Here is a 20,391-nt window from a genome sequence, read left to right on the forward strand (position 1 = left end):
ATTGGCCAAATGGCCAAGGACTAGATACAGGGTTCAGGTCTGCTGCTGGCTGGTGTATTAGAGGTGCAAACCTTTTGGCATTGTTTACACTTCTTTACATAGGCTTCTGCATCTTTCTGCATGTAAGGCCACCAATACCCCTGGGTGATGGCCCGATGAGCGAGTGATCTGCCTCCAGCGTGGCTTCCACAGATTCCTTCATAAATTTCATATAAAAAATCTTCGACTTGTAAAGGGTGTACACACCTTAAAAGGGGTCCAGTGAAGCACCTTCTGTAGAGATGTCCTTCTGCTATCAGACTGAATCTTGCCGACTTCAATATGATCTTGTGTGCCTTCTTGCGGTCATCTAGCAGCTTTCCTTCTTTTAGGAACGCAACAATTGCGTCCATCCAGCTTGGTCCCATGTCTACGCACATTGCTCCACGCTCTGTGGTTACTGGTTCAATGCTCGGGCCTGACAGGTAGTCAATCATTATTGTCCTTGCTTTTTCAGGTTGTATTGCATTAGCTAGGTTGGCCAATGCATCGGCGTGGCTGTTATCATTTTGGCTTACCTGAAGTACTCGACAGTTCTGAAACAAGGCTGACAGCCTGATGACCTCCTTTGCGTATGTCGACATGCATTCATCTCGGGCTGCAAACTCGCCTGTTGTCTGGTTAACTATTAGTTGTGAATCACAAAAAACTATTACCTTATCTGTTTGCACTGCTGCTGCCAGCTTCAGTCTTGCAATGAGTGCTCCATACTCTACTTCATTGTTTGAGGCCTTGAACCCCAAACGAATTATTTGTTCTAGTACCTGCTTATCTGGGGATATCAATACTACTCCTGCCCTCGCTCCCTGCCGGTTTGAACTCCCATCAACGAACAGTCGAAAGGAGTCGCCGATGTAAATGCTGCACGGTCTGAGTTTTTCCTCTTTTCTTTGTTCTTTTGCCTTTGACTGAGCTTCTCCTTGCTTGGTTGGACATCATTCATCCTAGCTCAACGGAGCCCGATATTCGATGGATTCTAGCGTGAACTCAGCCACGAAGTCGGCCAGAACCTCGCCTTTGATTACTGTCCTTGGCCTGTACTCTAGATCATACTGGCCTAGGGTGACTGCCCACCTGGCTATTCTTCCTGTCAGGTCTCTTTGTTGCAGTAAGGACTTCAAGGGGTGCTTTGTTAGCACCACAATTTTATGGGCCTGGAAGTAATGGTTCAACTTCTTTGAAGCCATTACTAAAGCTAGTGCCAATTTTTCTAAGGGTAGATACCTCGTTTATGCGTTGGTTAGGATTTTGCTTACATAGTAAATAGCCCTTTGCTCCTCTTTTTCTTCTCAGATTAGAACTGCACTTATCGCATGTTCTAAAATGGCTAAATACAGGAACAGCTCCTCCCCAGGTTCTGGATTTGAAAGAACTGGAGCTATGGTCAAGTACTTCTTCAGGTCGGCCAAAGCGGCTTCGCATTCTTCGGTCCACAGGAAGTCTGTGGCTTTCTTCACCAAGTTGAAGAAAGGTCTTCACTTATCTGAGCTTCTGCTGATGAATCTATTCAGGACTGCGGCCCTTCCAGTTAGCATCTACACCTGTTTTGCCGACGTCAGGCTCTTCAATTCTAGGATGGCCTTGATCTGATCTAGGCTGGCCTCTATGCCCCTTCTGGTCACCAGGTATCCTAGAAACTTACCAGATCCGACTCCAAATGCACACTTCGATGCATTGAGTCGGAGCCGATGTGTTTTAAGGATTTCAAAGACTGCTTTTAGATCGGCGAGATAACCCTCAGGCTCCTTGGTCCTAACGACCATGCCGTCGATGTAGACTTCTACTGTTCGGTCAATCAGGTATTTGAACATTTTGGTTACCAGCCTTTGGTAAGTTGCTCCTGTGTTTTTCAATCTGAAAGGCATTACTCTGTAACAGTACAGGCCTTTTGGGGTGATGAACGCGGTTTTTTCTTCGTCTGGGGGGTACATGGCTATCTGGTGGTACCCTCTGTAGGCATCTAGGAAACTTATTCTTCCGTGCCCTGAAGTGGCATCTACTAGTTGGTCAATCTTGGGTAGAGGAAAGCTATCTTTGGGACAGGCTTTGCTGAGGCTAGTAAAGTCTACGCAGACCCTCTATTTACCGTTCTTCTTCTTTACCACCACTGTATTGGATAGCCATGTTGGGTAGTGAACTTCTCTAATGGCCCTGGCCTCTAGAAGTCTGTCTACTTCTTCCTCTACTGCTTCGACGTGCATCAACGTTGGTCTTCTGGCTCGTTGAATTACAGGTTTGGCTAACCTGTCAACATTCAGTTTGTGGCAAGTGACCTCGGGGTCAATGCCAGGCATTTCATAAGGTGTCCAAGCAAACACCTCAATATTTTCTCTCAAAAAAGTTTCCAACTCTTTTTCCTCTTCTTCAGCTAAGCCTGAGTCGAGAAGAAAGAAGCGTTCTTCATCCCCATCCTGGACGAGGATTTTCTTTAGTGCCTCTTCGTTCTTCTCGGCTGGCTCCTTGCCAACGTCTTCTAGGACTTCCACGTCCTCATCTTCAATTTCTGCTTTTTCTGGCTCTCGTATGTTGCAGGTAGATTTCATTGCTGCCATGGAGCAATTCTTTGCCTGCAGCTGATTGCCTCTAACTTCTTTTATCCCATGCTCTGTTGGAAATCGCAATAGTTGATGCAATGTTGAGGGAACTGCCCTCATTGCATGCAACCATGGCCTTCCCAAGATGATGTTGTAAGGGGAGGGTGTGTCGATTACGGTGAACTCTATTGTTACCTTCCTGGTGCCCGCCTGCACCTCCAAGCTGGTTGTTCCCAGTGACCATGTCGGCGTTCCATTGAACCCGACTATTAGGCTATTGGATTGCTCCATATCGTCTGGGTGAAGACCGAGCTCCTTGTAACATCAAACATACATGATGTCGCAAGAGCTGCCTTGGTCAATCAGGATGTGTTTTACTTGGCACTTCCCAACCTGGAGGGATACTACCAAGGCATCATTATGCGGATACTGTACCATCTCAAGGTCGACTTCTAAAAAGAACACTACTAGTCCTTGGTGTTCCTCTGCCTGATGTCTCTTCTCCTCGACTTGGTAGACATGTTGCAGGTGCTTCACTTTCTGGGTCTCCCCCCTAATTTCGTTCTCGTTGACCTTCAAGTGAATCACATTGACTACCCGAGGTCCTCCTGCCTGAGGTTGTGGTGCTGGGGGAGGCGGAGCTGCTGGCGCCTAAGGCAGTCTTGCATGTTCTTCCCTTGTCCTGGCCTCATTGATGAGGTCTCTCAGGTGGCCTTGCCTCCCCAGTTCTTCTAGGTGTGTTTTCAAGGCTCTACAACCCTGAGTCGTGTGCCCATCTTCATTGTGGTAAACACAATGTCTGCCAACGTTTCTTCCCATAAATTCTCCTGGTGCCTTCGCTGGTGTTCTGAAATAGGGTTGGTTCTGAATCCGGTCCAGGACTTTGGGAATCGGGATTCGGAACACAGTTGTTACTGCCTGTGTGGCCCTCAGCTCTGTTTCTTGTTTGCTCGATCCATTGTTACCTCGGCCTCGCTTCGGCGAGCCGTTTCCTTTCTCTTGTTTTACCTCTTTAGTTCCTGACGTGTCTTCTTCGACTCTGTCGTACTTCTCGATTCTCGCTATGAGTTCTTCCATACTTTTTGGCAATGTCTTTGCCAAAGACTTTCGTAGTGGACAGTTGTCTTTCAGGCCGTTCTTGAAAGATACGACTTCCACCTCTTGATTACATTCGGGTATTCGATTGAACACCTCATAGTATCTTTTTGCATAGGCCTTAAGGCCTTCATCCTTGCTGATCTTTAGGGCCATCAATGCGTCCACCCTTAATGGCTGCAGCTTGTTTGTCACGAACCTGGCCACAAACATCTCAGCCAAGCCTTCCCAAGTCTTCACGCTTCCCTTCGGTAGTTTGTGGAACCAATCTGATGCAATCTCCCCGAAGGATGAGGGGAACACTTTGCAGAACAACGACTCGTTCCCACTATACAATGCCATTGAGTTCAAATATAGTCCAACGTGGAAGTTAGGGTCTGACTTACCATCGTATAGTTGAAACCTCAGCATACTGAATCTCTTCAGTGCCTCAAACCTGTCTAATTCCACCGAGAATGGTGTTCTCGGCTTATCTGGGAGGTTACCTCAGCGTCGGCATTTTGTTGCTTCCTTTTGAGGTAATCTCTTAAGTCCTCCTTCGTCCGTCCAGGAGCTCGGCTATCTCCTGCTTTCAATCTTTTTGGTGCGCTACTTTCAGTCTCGTGGTGAGTCCTTTTTGACCCTTCTTAATGAGTTGTGTCGAAGCACAGTGCTTGCCCCTGAACATGCCAATGTCCTTTGGGGTTTGCCTCCTTTGTGCGGTGCGTCCTCCGTGATTCTTCTCTTCTTGACTCTCTTCATCCGACTTCCCTAGAAGGTCAGTGAGAGTATCTTTCGCTCCCGTTGTGCTGAGGGGCTACGGGGATTGTTTTCTGCCCTCCCTTCTGGGCATTGGCCGCTGGAATCGGCGTGTCCTGCAGCTGGAACGGTGGCTGCATGACGTTATTTTGCATCATGAAATTGACGACCGACTGCAGGTCTGCCAATTTGTTTGCCATCTCTTTTACCTTTTCGTCCCTTAGTAGGCACCTATCATTCTAAACCTGGAGGTCGTCCTCGTTGTAGTATCCACTTCGATCTGGTTTTTTTGGTGCGTCGCCAGTTTGGCCGACGTCTTTCACTCCGTGATTCTGGTCACGAGTTTCTGCGTTGCATTCGTCTCCTGTGATATCAAGGTCAATAGGTCTCCCACTCCTAGCAGGAGTGTCGTCCCCAATCTTTTCCTTATGTCCGTTACTGGCCATCTATTCTACTTTTTTTTCCACAGACAGTGCCAAATTGTGTGGGTGATTTTCTGACCACATTGCCAAATAGGTACCCAGTTGGAGAGCACCGGCAGAATAGATTAAGCCCAAACGACCTGCAACAGAAAGAGAAGACTCCGGTGGTGGTTCGCCACCCAGGGGTACTCTAACGATCAAGTCAGTACTCAATATCTCTCAAAGATAATCAATAGTGCTAAACTTTCTAGCTTGAGCATAAAAAGTATACCTTAGACTCATGGGGGTGCCTCTCTTTTATAGTTACCTCAATCTTAATCCCAATAGAAGCCTGACTTCTATGGATTTCTGTTCAATACATACTTTGGACTCCTCAAGCGATAAAGATAAACTCCCTAAGAACTTTATCCTTATCTTGGCTAAGTCTCCTCTTTATTTTAGGACTCTTGTCCCTTATCCCTTATCCGCTTATCTCGGATTCCGATATTTTCGGAGATAACCTTGGCCTAACCGAGATGACCTCGTGTAACGCCCTCAAAATAACAACATTAAACCCATCAGATAAGACATGCATTTACATATAAACTAACAACATTCTTTTATTCATTAGAGTTCCATTACATAGGTATTACATGTTAACATTAAAACAAAATGCCCTACGAGCTTACAGCTTTCCAAGTTAACACTTGGTTACAACAAAAGAGTACTAACTCGTTTACACATTAAGCCCTTGGCTTGAAGTTACATGTAATACATCAAAAGTCAAGCGACAAAAGTATGTCCGCCTCTAGCCTCCCAGCTATGTCCTTGGAGGTGGCATGCTACCTGCACCTGAAAATGATATTCCCATATAGGGTGAGCCACAGCCCAGTAGAAATACACTAAATCAACCATGAACAATGACTAAAATATTAGCAATTGATAGATGGCCAACACTGATACATTCACATAAATCACATATTTATGTCATACAACTTATGAGTCTAAGTTACCTTTCATTTTCCCCTTTTTCAACAGATAAGCATGCTAGCTCTATCATCATTTCCACAGATATGTATACAAACTATATCCCACATTCAGATAAGCATATAAGCTATATCCACATTCTCAACAGATATGTATAACAACAATATCCCACATTCACAGATAAGCATATAAGCTGTATCCACACTTTACTAGATAAGCATATAAGCTCTATCTTCACTTCTCTAGACAAGCATATGAGCTGTGTCTACGGAGTTCATCCCCTATCTTCTCCCAACACTATCCGGTTTAGAGGTACATCCCCTATCTTCCCCTAAACCGCGGAGTACATCCCCTATCTCCTCCTCTACACATAACGTATACAAACACATTGGTTCTATATACAATCACCCAATACATACAATTAATGTATTCTATCAACCGTCAAGTTCCATGACACACTTCATTGATTAGTTTCAGTTTGCCTAATCATCATGCATTGTCTACAACAATCACGACTATCCTCCACCGATAGCCCAAAGCAATTATTTCTAAACAGAAAATAAATGCACAATGGATATTCAATCAACATTTCATTTCTTCATTCTTCTCAATTAATTATCCCAATTTATTAAACAATGTAATTAGGTCAATTCCCATAATTAACATTTCAACCCTTAGGTCCCATTTTCATCAATGATTCAACAATCATTCCATTTCTCTATGCCAAACATGCATCTAGGTTTATTATGAATAAAACCCCAACTTTTGTAAAATTACACAAAAGCCCCAAACTTTCACAAAATTACCAAACCAACCCCAACATCTCAAAATACCAAAATTTAAAGACAAAATTCATAGAGAGGAGTAGGATATCCCTACCTCGAAGTTTGAGCCAAAAAGGAGATGAAGACTCGAAGATCAACTTGCTCCAAATCCAAACTTTTTCAGATTAAATCCAAGCTCTCAATGCCCTCTATCTTTTTAACAAAGACCCTAGGCTAGATTCACACTCTAGGGAGATCAAATCTTAGAGAGAGTGTAAGTTTAGAGAGAGAGTGTGTCGGATCAAGGGTTTGAAAGAAGAATGAAGTGAAAAAGTGATGTTTAAAGTCGCTACTGTCCGCTGATATAAAACACGCTCGCTCGAGCGAAGACATGGTCGCTCGAGCGACCAGACACAGAAACTCTCGCTCGAGCCAAGGAACTCTCGCTCGAGCCAGAAACTCAGAAGTACGCTCGAGCCAAAGAATGTTCGCTCGAGCCAACAACTCAAACCCTCAGGTCTGCAACCAGAAGCACGCTCGAGCGACCAACTCCTCGCTCGAGCGAAGAACAAACCAGACCGCTCGAGCGAAAGAAAGCTCGCTCGAGCCAAGAAACACAACTCTCAGGTCCAGAACCAGACGCAACACTCGCTCGAGCGAAGCCACCCTGGCTCGACCCACCAGACACGAACCTCACTCTCACTCGAGCGACGAACTCCTGGCTCGAGTGAAGGTCCAAAAATCTGGACAGCAACACTAGGCTCCCAAACACAACCAACCTGAAACAAACCTGCCCAGCACATCCTATAACTCAAATACGAAGTAAAAAGGATGCAACAAGATAATAAACAACTACCAACATCCACAGACACATGTCCGGATCACTGTACAACAAGGGTAAACCCGGGATCGCTATAACCTCCCCCCCTTAAAGAATTTCGTCCCCGAAATTAAGCACAAGTCTTCAAAAACAAGTTTTCCTCCATTTTAATCAATGTTATACTAACATTCAACAATTCGACCCATTACCGGTCATCCCCTCCTTTAACAAGAGGCATTCACAATATGTAAACAATATATGTACTTTCAACATGCATCAACATTATGCATTATCTTTCCAATTTCAATATATACAATGTTACATTCAACTTCCATATGAGGCAAGTCCCAAAACATACTTCCAATAAACAAAACATTTTCAATGTTTCACAACTTAAGACATATATAAAAGCTCTTAAGTTCAACAAAATGCAAAATTTAAATATAAGATCACATATCAACAAACAAGTCTGGATATTTCTCACGGACTTCCATCTCACGTTCCCAAGTGGCTTCCTCCACTCCGTGATGTTTCCACAAGACCTTCACCAAAGGAATGGTCTTGCCACGCAGGACCTGATCCCGCCTATCCAAGACCCGAACCGGTCTCTCCTCATACGAGGCATCCTCATCTACCTCTAAATCGGTCCAATCCAATACATGTGATGGATCTGGCTCATACTTCCGAAGCATACTCACATGAAACACGTCATGCACTCCGGACAACTGCGGCGGTAAGGCTAACCGATAAGCAACCTCGCTAATCCTCTCAAGGATCTCAAAAGGACCAATAAACCGAGGGGATAACTTCCCACTCTTCCCAAACCTCATCAAGCCTCGCCTAGGTGATATCTTCAGAAAGACATGATCACCTACCTCAAACGCCAAAGGCCTCCTCCTACGGTCAGCATAAGATTTCTGCCGATTCTGGGCTGTAACAAGCCTCCTACGGATAAGCTCAACATTCTCCGTCGTCTCCCTAACCAACTCCGGACCCAACAAAGGTGCATCACCCACCTCGGCCCAACAAACTGGAGACCTACACGGTCGGCCATACAAGGCCTCAAACGGTGCCATACCGATGCTAGACTGAAAACTGTTGTTGTAGGCAAACTCTACCAAAGGTAAGTGCCTCTCCCACGTCCCACTAAAGTCCAGGACACAACCCCGAAGCATATCCTCGAGGATCTGAATAGTACGCTCGGACTGGCCGTCAGTCTGAGGATGATAGGCCGTACTAAAGGTCAACTTAGTGCCCAAGGCACTCTGCAAACTCTGCCACAACCTAGCAGTAAAACGAGGATCTCTATCTGAGACGATCGTCACTGGGACCCCGTGCAATCTCACTACGTCCCGAATATACAAATCGGCAAGATGATCCACCGAATCTCTCACGCGCATAGGAATAAAGTGCGCCGACTTAGTCAACCGGTCTACAACCACCCAAATAGCATCACTACCCCGCTGAGTCCTCGGAAGACCTACAACGAAGTCCATAGTGACATGCTCCCACTTCCACTCGGCAATAGGCAAGGGTTGCAACAAACCCGCTGGCCTCTGATGCTCGGCCTTCACTTGCTGGCAAGTAAGGCACTTCGATACGAAAACAGCCACATCTCTCTTCATACCCCGCCACCAAAACTGGCGACCCAAATCCTGGTACATCTTAGTACCTCCCGGATGTACCGCAAGGCGCGAATGATGAAACTCTCGGAGTACTTCCTCTCAGCAAGACACCGGTACAAACACACGGTCTTGGTATCTCACACTCAGGTCGGGATACACCGTCAAACCCTTCTCAACTTTCCCACTGGAGATCTTCTCTCGGAGGGATTCTACCTCAAGATCACCTCTCTGTGCCTCTAACACTCTAATCACAAGTATAGGCTGCGCAACAACAGAAAACAAGGCCGCAGCCTCAACAGATTCGCCCAGTAGCAAATCAAACTCGCCAAGTGCTCCCAACATCTCCCATTCCCGGATGGCTATACAAGCTACATCACTAATGGATTTCCTACTAAGGGCATCGGCCACAACATTGGCCTTTCCCGGATGATAATGCAACTCAAAATCATAGTCCTCGATGAACTCCATCCATCTCCTCTGCCTCAAATTCAAGTCTCTCTGTGTAAACAGATACTTCAAACTCTTGTGGTCCGAGAACACCTCGAACCTCTCACCATAAAGGTAGTGCCTCCAGATTTTCAAGGCAAAGATCACTGCTGCTAACTCTAGGTCGTGTGTGGGGTAATTCTTCTCATGTATTTTCAACTGACGTGAGCCATAAGCTACCACTTTCCCTTCTTGCATTAACACACAACCCAAACCCTCTCGTGAGGCATCACAATAAACCGCATAACCCAACCCTCTCTCCGGAATAATCAACACCGGAGCGGTGGTCAATCTAACTTTCAGCTCTTGGAACGACTTTTCACAAGTCTCATTCCACACAAAATTGACTCCTTTCCGAGTCAGCCTAGTCAACGGTGATGCTAACCTGGAGAAATCTTTCACAAACCGACGATCATACCCAGCCAATCCCAGAAAACTGCGGATCTCAAACACACTCTTAGGCTGTGCCCAATCCTGCACTGCCTCAACCTTGGATGTATCAACAGACACCCCTTCCCCGGATACCACGTGGCCTAAGAATTTGACTTCCCTTAGCCAGAACTCACACTTCCCAAACTTGGCATACAGCCTATGGGCTCTAAGCAACTCAAGCACCACTCTCAAGTGCTCCTCGTGCTCCTCCTCTGAAGGTGAATAAATAAGAATGTCGTCCACGAAGACGACCACAAATCGGTCTAAGAACTCCCGGAAAATCCGGTTCATCAAGTCCATAAAGACTGCCGGTGCATTGGTAAGCCCGAATGGCATCACCAAAAACTCATAATGGCCATACCGCGTACGGAATGCCGTTTTCGGAATATCCTCTTCCCTGACCCTCAACTGGTGGTAACCCGATCTCAAGTCTATCTTAGAGAAACAACGGGAACCCTTCAACTGGTCAAACAAATCATCTATACGGGCATAGGATATTTATTCTTAGCCGTAGCCCGATTTAACTTCCGGTAGTCAATACACAATCTCAAGGCACCATCTTTCTTTTTAACAAAGAGGGCCGGCGCTCCCCACGGCGAAATACTAGGGCGAACAAAACCTTTATCTAGCAATTCCTGGAGCTGAACTTTCAACTCAACCAACTCTACTGGAGCAAAACGGTAAGGTGCCATAGAAATCGGCGCCGTGCCGGGCACTAAATCAATAGAGAACTCAATCTCTCGGTGAGGTGGCAAACTAACAAGATCTTCGGGAAAGACGTCCGAATACTCACAAACCACCCTCGGCAACACAATCTGGGTCTCACCACTCTCACTACTCTCAAAGCTAGCAAGTAGACCACTAAGCTCACTTCGCCCTCGCAAATCATACCCCGGTGGCAAAACACTACCAACCCGGTCTCCCAAGAAATGGAACCACTCCCCGCTCAAGGTACATAACGTGACCCTCTGGCGGTAGCAATCAATAACAGCCCGGTATGACGATAGCCAGTCCATACCCAAAATAACATCAAAACCCTTCATAGGCATGACAACAAACGGAAAAGGAAGCCTATAGTTGGCGACCTCTATATCACATCCTCTAACACCCTGTTTCAAGATCAACTCACCACCCAAAGGCGATACCACACAAATAGGAGATGCTAACTGTACTAACTCCAATTCCAAAACAGATGCAAATGCAGCAGATACAAAAGAATGAGATGCACCCGTGTCTATCAACACACTAGCAACCGAGTTGCAAAACAGAAAAGTACCTCTCACAATCGATGGAGCTGGTACTAAATCCTGCGCGGTAACAGCATACACGCGCCCCGTAGGCCCCTGGTCTACCTGCTCACCTCTCGGAGCAAAAGACTGCTGCACAGACTGGGATGACGAAGCTCTCGGATTGGCCCTCGAGGCCTGCACAGACTGAGCTGGCTGAAAACCCTGCGTCTGCCTAGAACCAGACGCTCCCGAAGTGGCACTCAACTGCGGGCAAAACCTCTTCAGGTGCCCAGACTGTCCACATTGATAACAAGACAAGGGCTGTCCCCTGCCCAAACTCTGACTCTGCGGTCTAGCTGAAGAAGAAGCAGCTCTCTGACCTCCACCCTTCTGCGGGCAAACAGAAACCTTGTGACCCAACTGGCCACACTTGTAACAGGTGAAATCCCCCTGACCACCTCTCCCGGAACCTGCACTCGGCACTGGGAAGGTCGATCTAGCAACACCACCCTGCGACTGCTGAGGGTTAGAACCCCTCTGCCTCTTGCCATCACCCTGACTATCCTGGCTCCTCTTGGAGCCTCTCTGCCCCTCATCCTCCTCCTGCATCATGAGCTCCATATGAGCTGCAGCGTCTACTAGGTGTCTGTACTCTCGGATGTAAGACCCACCAACTCTCAGCTTGAGGCCCCGCCTCAACTTCCGCTCAAACTCGTAGCAACGGCGTTCCTTAGATGCCACCAGTTCAGGTGCGAACCTGGACAGACTGGTAAAAGTAGCCTCAAACTCGGCCACTGACAAGCCCTGCTGATTAAGCCGGCTAAACTGATCCCTCAGCCTCTCCCTAGCTGCTGCAGACAAAAACCTCTCCTGAAAAGCATTAACAAACGCCTCCCAAGTACCACCCACACGAGCCTTCTCATACTTCCACCATTGACCCGCATCTCCCTTCAGTTGGAAAGATGCCAAGGTCACTTTCAGTGCTCCGTCCTTGATGCCAAGCATCTCGAACGTCTTACTCATTTGCTCTAGCCACTCATCAGCCTTCAGTGGCTCCTTCGGATCCCCGATAAACTCATCCGGATTAGACTGGAAGAACTCCCTCTTCAAGAAAGAAGGCCCTGCCTCAGCTGCCTGATTCCCAGCTCTAAGAATACCCAAAGCTCCTGCTATCTCTCTGGCCAAGGCACCCATGGCCTGCTGACCCACTGGCTCGGCCACATTGGCCTGACCAACTCCCTCCTGTACTGCCGGAATCTCACCCGGTAACGGTGCTTCCTGCCTCGCAGGTCTACCACGCCTAGCACCTCTTCCTCGTCCTGACATCCTAATAAAGGTAACACAGAACGTTAGCACATTCACAAATGTGCCGAAACTAAACACTCACGTCCTAATGCATGGACAACTGTAATTCACTCCACGTAAGCACATAAACACATAAGCACTTACGAATTTCATTTCCGGATAATGATAGTCCCGAGACGTTACCAGAGTTCCGGTTAGAAATAGCATTGATCAAGTGCTTTTCCAACAAGACTCCCAGAAACCCAAGGATCCAATCAACATCCTAGAAATTAAATCCCATACCCACATAGTCACATAAGCATGTTAGCGTTTAAGCACATAGCATATGATACTACATCTAAGTCTCTATCAAGCGAGACAAACCCATTGTGATACTAATCACTTCCCATGTACCCAAAGTATTCGAACCCGGTACGCTCTGATACCAAGTTGTAACGCCCTCAAACTAACAACATTAAACCCATCAGATAAGACATGCATTTACATATAAACTAACAACATTCTTTTATTCATTAGAGTTCCATTACATAGGTATTACATGTTAACATTAAAACAAAATGCCCTACGGGCTTACAGCTTTCCAAGTTAACACTTGGTTACAACAAAAGAGTACTAACTCGTTTACACATTAAGCCCTTGGCTTGAAGTTACATGTAATACATCAAAAGTTAAGTGACAAAAGTATGTCCGCCTCTAGCCTCCCAGCTATGTCCTTGGAGGTGGCATGCTACCTGCACCTGAAAATGATATTCCCATATAGGGTGAGCCACAGCCCAGTAGAAATACACTAAACCAACCATGAACAATGACTAAAATATTAGCAATTGATAGATGGCCAACACTGATACATTCACATAAATCACATATTTATGTCATACAACTTATGAGTCTAAGTTACCTTTCATTTTCCCCTTTTTCAACAGATAAGCATGCTAGCTCTATCATCATTTCCACAGATATGTATACAAACTATATCCCACATTCAAATAAGCATATAAGCTATATCCACATTCTCAACAGATATGTATAACAACAATATCCCACATTCACAGATAAGCATATAAGCTGTATCCACACTTTACTAAGATAAGCATATAAGCTCTATCTTCACTTCTCTAGACAAGCATATGAGCTGTGTCTACGGAGTTCATCCCCTATCTTCTCCCAACACTATCCGGTTTAGAGGTACATCCCCTATCTTTCCCTAAACCGCGGAGTACATCCCCTATCTCCTCCTCTACACATAACGTATACAAACACATTGGTTCTATATACAATCACCCAATACATACAATTAATGTATTCTATCAACCGTCAAGTTCCATGACACACTTCATTGATTAGTTTCAGTTTGCCTAATCATCATGCATTGTCTACAACAATCACGACTATCCTCCACCGATAGCCCAAAGCAATTATTTCTAAACAGAAAATAAATGCACAATGGATATTCAATCAACATTTCATTTCTTCATTCTTCTCAATTAATTATCCCAATTTATTAAACAATGTAATTAGGTCAATTCCCATAATTAACATTTCAACCCTTAGGTCCCATTTTCATCAATGATTCAACAATCATTCCATTTCTCTATGCCAAACATGCATCTAGGTTTATTATGAATAAAACCCCAACTTTTGTAAAATTACACAAAAGCCCCAAACTTTCACAAAATTACCAAACCAACCCCAACATCTCAAAATACCAAAATTTAAAGACAAAATTCATAGAGAGGAGTAGGATATCCCTACCTCGAAGTTTGAGCCAAAAAGGAGATGAAGACTCGAAGATCAACTTACTCCAAATCCAAACTTTTTCAGATTAAATCCAAACTCTCAATGCCCTCTATCTTTTTAACAAAGACCCTAGGCTAGATTCACACTCTAGGGAGATCAAATCTTAGAGAGAGTGTAAGTTTAGAGAGAGAGTGTGTCGGATCAAGGGTTTGAAAGAAGAATGAAGTGAAAAAGTGATGTTTAAAATCGCTACTGTCCGCTGATATAAAACACGCTCGCTCGAGCGAAGACATGGTCGCTCGAGCGACCAGACACAGAAACTCTCGCTCGAGCCAATGAACTCTCGCTCGAGCCAGAAACTCAGAAGTACGCTCGAGCCAAAGAATGTTCGCTCGAGCCAACAACTCAAACCCTCAGGTCTGCAACCAGAAGCACGCTCGAGCGACCAACTCCTCGCTCGAGCGAAGAACAAACCAGACCGCTCGAGCGAAAGAAAGCTCGCTCGAGCCAAGAAACACAACTCTCAGGTCCAGAACCAGACGCAACACTCGCTCGAGCGAAGCCACCCTGGCTCGACCCACCAGACACGAACCTCACTCTCGCTCGAGCGACAAACTCCTGGCTCGAGCGAAGGTCCAAAAATCTGGGCAGCAACACTAGGCTCCCAAACACAACCAACCTGAAACAAACCTGCCCAACACATCCTATAACTCAAATACGAAGTAAAAAGGATGCAACAAGATAATAAACAACTACCAACATCCACGGACACATGTCCGGATCACTGTACAACAAGGGTAAACCCGGGATCGCTATACCTCGGCATAACGACCAGGACACGTGGCACCTCGGCTGTCACCTTGCCACGTGTTGGTACTTAAAAAATATATCCCCACAATATGTATATATATATATCTTCTCTCTCACTGTGACCACCATCATCACTACCATTGCCCAGCTTCGTCAAAACCAAGAACCACTCTTTACAAAGTGCTATAGATGAAGCAAGAGAAAAGAGTGGATGATGAAAAAGAAAGAAATAGATTTGGAGATATTTTTTTGAAATGTGTGAAGTTTTCGGACAACTTTCAGTATGTCGAAACCGCCCATTTTAGGAAGAAGTGAAAAAATGAGGTAGCGTAGAATGAAGTACAAAGCAAGGTGAGTATTTGGTGAAAGAACGAGATAAAATCGTTAAGAATCGGGAAAGTTATGGAGTCCAAAAGATGGGCCAAAGAAATATCGAAAACGGGAAGAAAAAGTGGGTTTGGTTGGTATGTATCCTATCAATGCTATTTCAAAAATCTAAATGTTTACACATATTAATTGTTTGATTTTATGGGTTGGGTTTGTTACTAATTTGAATTATAAGAAGAAAAGTGGGTTTGAATTATTTTTAGAGAGAGAAGTTGTGGTGGTGATTTTGAGTGGTGGTTTTGCATGGAATAAGAAGTTGGTTGTGGTTTTGCATGGAATATGATGGTGGTGATGTTGGTTGTGATTTTGCATGGAAGGTGATGGTGGTGAGATGAGAGGGGAAATAAAAGGTGATGGTAGTGGTTTTGCATAGAAGATTATGATGTTGTATATTTATATAATGAGAGAGAGAGAGAACTTGAGGTAAATGAAACAAACCAAAGGAAATTAATGCTTGAGGTAAATGAAATCCATGCTCAAACCAATGCTCAAAGGATGTTAATGCTTGAGGTAAATGAAACTCATGCTCAAACACTGAATTTCGTTTGGGGATAAAGATGTTAATGTTTTGCCAAGAGTGTAATCCATGCTTTATTGCACTACACCATTTTGTATATATATATATATATATGGCAATAAGGGTATCTTGGTCATTTGCCATATGTTTTTGGGTGGGAAAAACTGTTCCACTTTCCATTAATGGTCGTGCAGCACACGTTCTGTTTAAACAAATAGTTCTGTCGAAAATTGCACTTTGGTATGAAGTATATGGGATTTAAGTGTAACAAATGAAACTATAAGAGGGCTTCGTGTTTTTTAGGCAAACCACAGGGGGTTAAATTATAATTTACCCTATTTTTTATTTTCACAAATATATATATATATATATATATTTTATTATTTCTGCTCTATATTGTTACTTGTTAGCAGTTTTTTTCCTTTTTCTTTTTTGAATTTCATCTACGGGTGGATTGGGTTTACATAGGTGGTGGATGATTGATCCACTATTTAAACTGTATCTGTGGATTTTGAAGTATTTCATCCGCATCCGTCCATCGAAAACACGCATCCACCCAAAATCAATTTGTTGTGTCAGTTTAGTCGGGTTAAACGAATCTATGATCACCCCTAATTTGTATCGATCTATCCATTAACTATAGAGTAAAACTTGAAATTTATAACTCATTTTTAAATCACCCCGCTCTACTATGGTTAATACATATTTTTTTAATTTCTAATGAAATATTAAAATAAAAATAAATATGATAGAGATTTAAAATATGAAATTTGTTATAAATTAGTAGTTATATATATTAAAAATATTATGTAAAATTAGTTTGTTATATATATGAAAAATATTATGCAAATTAGTGTTCTATATTATGTAAATTCTTGATAATTGTTTAAAATTGTTCTTCAATCACCTAGCAAATTAAAATCGTCCCAAACCGCCCAAACTATAGTTTGGTTATTTATCAATCCGCCATTTTACGAATTGATTTATAATTTTACTCTCAAACCACCTGAACCACATTGCACACAACCCTGATAATGTCCACTTAGGCCCTGTTTGGGGTGGTGACTTTTTAGTTAAAATAGTCAAAAAATTAAAACACCAAATCACATCATTCTTTTTATTTTTTTGTATATTATCTTTTCATAAATTTTTTTAAAAATTATTAAAATAATCACTTTTCAAACACCCTAGTGTTGGATCCAAAATCATGTAAGGGTGAGAATGGTTTAATTTGACTCGGTTTAAGAGTAAATTAAAATCAAATCATCACTTACCATTTAAAGAATATTTAGAATCAAATCAAATTATAAAAATTTCGGAACCAAATTAAATTGAACCAATAAAACACGGTCAAGTTGGATTTAGAGCAACGGTTTTTCAAAACCTTGTCATTTATAATATAACTAGTGTATACCCGTGCCTAAAGGCACGGTGTCAATAATGTTTTGTTTGAATAATTTTCATTTATCACTCTCTCTTAAGCTAGAAACATTGAGAATCAAGTATACCTAAAATTCTGTTTTCCCATGACATACAAAAATGAATAGATAACATCCATTTGAGCAAGAGGATCCCCTTTATTATAGACACAACTTCAAAATAAGAGGAACAATAAAATGGTGTTCTCCTTTTGGAGCGCACCATGCCAATACGAAAATAGTATTCTTGATCAAAATCTAAATAACAAACACCACCAAATGTCTACCTCTCAAACCAAACCAAATCTATATAAATTTACATAACGTCAATCTGCCTCTAAATAATCTTTAACTTTATACAACGTCAATCATTTTCAAAGTTTGTCAACGATAAAACCAAAAATAGTGTAAATTCTTCCATTGAGATTGTTGCTCACTCGAGATTGCCCCTTTTTCAACACTCATCAATCAAAGAAGTACACGTTTAGTTTATACAACAATAAATACAAAATCATTAGAGAGATAAGAAAAACTTAAGCTTAAAAAAATGTAGACCTGTAAAAAAGGAGTCAATATTATCATTCGCTTCTAGTCTTCAATTCAAAAAGCCAATATAAGTCAATATTACCTATAAAATACAGAAAAAAGCCAATATGATAATTAAAAGAGACTATCCAATTCAAAACAAACACGTGCACTGTCGCACTAATGAAAGGTTTTTTATAGACCACCCAATTCAAACTAAACACCAACATTGTTGCAAAATAATAATTGGTTACCCAATGCATATACTACGAACAAACACAACACATTGTCAACACAGATTCAAATTAATGATTGATAAAAACATTAATTTACAAAAATCAATCAATCTTTTCTTTGGGTTTTATTTTTTTCAACTCTTTCTTTTTGGAACTTCCTTTAATTGATCACATAAGGTTATGGGGAAAATTTAAGAAAGAAGTGTTCTGAAGAAAGAATTTAATAAAATAAAATTCAAAAAGCAAACTCTTCACTTGGTAATTCAACAACAAATTCTAACTAACTTAATTCCTCCATCATTTACAAATCAATACAGCCTAAAAAACCCCATTTATTTTGTCCAAAAACCCAAAGCCATTAATTATATCAATTTAGTCCTATCAGTTTTGTGTATGTAACCCTCCATCACCTTCTTCAATCTTCACCTAGACCGATTCAGATTCATTTTGCTTCCAACCTTAAATTAATTTTGAATATTTGTTAGCAATACATGACCATAAGCAAAATATCAAACCAACCCCTTTGGATCTATTTAGTTAGCTCATGGGTAGCAACCAACAAAATTTAGATTGAAATTAAATAAACTATAAGACTAAACTGATATAATAAAATTCAATGGATAAAACAACAAATCAACAACATGCAGTAAGGGGACAATTGTTTACAGGGTCTTAAAAAAGTAACAGGCAATGCGGAAACTATATATATATTTTTTTATCACAGCTTACCAATCCCCACTCCCAAATAAAGGGGGAAAAAAATAGAAAAACACAAAAAGCCCAATAAATATAGGAAAATTCATATCAGTATTTAAAGAGTATTTAGCAAACTCAGAAGTATTTATAGATCCGTAGACATTTATGAGTATTTAGCAAACAATAGCAAAACTCATAATATAGAAAAACCCATTTTATAAATAAAAAATTAGCACCCATTTCAAAAATTAACACCCATTTCTCATTAAAGAATCAAACATTTCATTAACTCTGTGTGTGTGTGTTGAGTCAGTACCTTTGAGACCCAAAAATAGTAGGAAGTGTCTGGTTCATCCTCCTCAGTCACAACATATAAAAAAGAAAAAAGAAAAAAAAAATGTCACTAAGATTACTTGCCTCCAATTCTTAACGAATGTCTGATTCTTTGCCCTTTCATGAACTCTCTCAATAAGTCATCCTCTTTCTCCGAGGCCAAACACTATTCTTCTCTCATTGAACCAGTTTCTGCTCATCATCTTCCAAAACAGCTTGGCATGCAGAACCGGAATTAGAGGTCAGCGATATTTAGATGATTGTTTAAACACCTCTTGGCATAATGTTGTTTTAAATTGGGGTTATGTTCCTGACAGAAAATTGACTATATGGTCAAGAATTATATAATAAAATATTGAATTTGGTTTATAAACATGTCTATTCTAAGAAAAAGGAGCTTATTCTAGTTTGAATGAAGCAAAACTTTGATTTTTGTTCATAACTATGTGATCTCAAAAGTACTGTACACATACCTTATTTGTTTGTCAGAAATCAAAATCTAATATTGCTTTCTTAGTTGATATTTGAGTTGAACAAAAAGGTCTGGAACCATTATTCTGATATTGCTTTCTTAGTTGGAGAAAATTGTGGCCAAAATTGCCCATTGATGTTATAGGGCGTCTGGGTTATTATTAGACCAAAATGGGGGCAATCCCTCTGGATGTCTTTTTATTCTTTATTTTTTATAGCAACACTCTGGGCTTTTCTGGATTCTGATTTCATTCTTGTTTTGAGAGGGAATTGGAGTTTAACAGATCCCTCAATACTTTTCTGTCTCTCAAGGCATTTGTGTCCCTCTCAAATGTAACAGATCCCATACTACCAAGTATTTGTAAGTGCATTCCTATTATAAAAAAGTGGTTGTTATTTCCTGGCAAAAAAAGAAAAAACAAACTGACTGAATCTATACAATTTAGTGCTTAAAAGGAATGCATACCTTACACTTCCATGTATTATTTTTCATTTCTGGAACAAATATTGCAAGGAGAACTGAAGAGAGTGTACCTCACATTTTGTTTGGTAATGTGTTAGTTTTAGTATTTTGTTTATAGGAAATAGAAATTTATGTTTTTTTTTTTTTTTACATAAAGCATGAACAAAAATATTGGTGTGAACATAGTTTATAGTCAACAATAAAGCAAAAAGTTTTGCAAGCAGGTAAAGAACAAAGTTTTCCAACTCTTTCAGGATGCTCATGTCTCCTAATTTCCTAAAATTCCAAACCAATATGAAGGACTCACAGACATTTTGTCAGGCACCTAAACTACAAAACCAAA

The sequence above is a fragment of the Camellia sinensis genome, chromosome 15 (assembly GCF_055761805.1).
Source record: "Camellia sinensis isolate YWXY chromosome 15, ASM5576180v1, whole genome shotgun sequence".
NCBI lineage: Eukaryota > Viridiplantae > Streptophyta > Magnoliopsida > Ericales > Theaceae > Camellia > Camellia sinensis.